The following is a 1,300-nucleotide window of genomic DNA, read 5'->3' as shown; positions in this document are numbered from 1 at the left end:
CCCATCCCAGGCTGCTCCGGCCTTTCCTTGGACGCTCCCAGGGATTCTCTGGGAATTCCTTCCCAGGCTCCCGCCCATCCCTACCCCAACCCCCCCCCAGCACCTGGAAAGCCGCCCTGGCTCCCCCTTTTCCCAGAATTCCACGAGTTTCCCAGAATCACAGATTTTTCCTGGAATCCCTGGCTTTTCCCAGTATTTCCAGGATTTTCCCTGCCTTTCCCACACTCCCAGCATTTCCCACCCTTGTTCCCAGTGTTGTTCCCGGTTTTTTTCCTCCTTTTTTCCCCCGGTGTTTTTCCTGGCACATTCCCGCTCTTTTCCCAGTGTATTCCTGTTATTCCCAGCTCATTCCTGGTGCATTCCTGCCATTCCTGGTGTATTCCCACTGTATGCCCATTATTCCTGGTTTTGTTCCGGGTGTATTCCCGTTATTCCCAGCTTTGTTCCTGCTGTATTCCTGTAATTCCTGGTGCATTCCCCGTGCATTCCCACTATTCCCGGCATGTTCCTGCTGCATTCCCACTGTTATTCCTGCTGTTATTCCCGTTCCCATTATTCCTGTTGCTATTCCTGTTGCTATTCCTGTTGTTATTCCTGTTGTTATTCCCATTCCCATTGTTGTTATTTCCGTTATTATTCCCATTATTCCTGCTGTTATTCCTGCCGTTGTTTTTCCCATTCCCATTATTCCCATTGTTATTCCCACTGTTGTTATTCCTGTTATTCCCGCTGTTGTTGTTCCCGTTCCTGCTGTTATTCCCACTGTTGTTGTTATTCCCGTTATCCCAGGTTATTCCCGCTGTTCCTATTGTTATTCCTGCTGTTCCCATTATTCCTGCTGTTATCATTCCCGCCGTTCTTATTCCTGCTGTTCCCGTTACCATTCCCGTTGTTCCCACTGTTGTTATTCCCACTGTTCCCATTGTTATTCCTGTTGTTCTTATTCCCGTTATCATTCCCGTTGTTATTCCCGCTGTTCCCATTGTTATTCCTGTTATCATTCCCACTGTTCCCACTGTTATTCCCATTATCATTCCCATTGTTCCCGTTGTTATTCCCGCTGTTGTTGTTATTCCCAGTTATTCCCGCTGTTCCTATTGTTATTCCCGTTGTTGTTATTCCCGTTATCATTCCTGATGTTGTTCCCATCGTTGTTATTTCCACTGTTCCCATTGTTATTCCTGTTATCATTCCTGCTGTTCCCATTGTTATTCCCATTGTTCCCGTTATTCCTGCTATCATTCCCGCTGTTGTTGTTCCCGTTGTTGTTGTTATTCCCGTTATTATTCCCATTATTCCC

The sequence above is a fragment of the Parus major genome, unplaced genomic scaffold, assembly GCF_001522545.3.
Source record: "Parus major isolate Abel unplaced genomic scaffold, Parus_major1.1 Scaffold379, whole genome shotgun sequence".
Taxonomy (NCBI): domain Eukaryota; kingdom Metazoa; phylum Chordata; class Aves; order Passeriformes; family Paridae; genus Parus; species Parus major.
Note: the sequence above shows the minus strand (reverse complement) of the source record.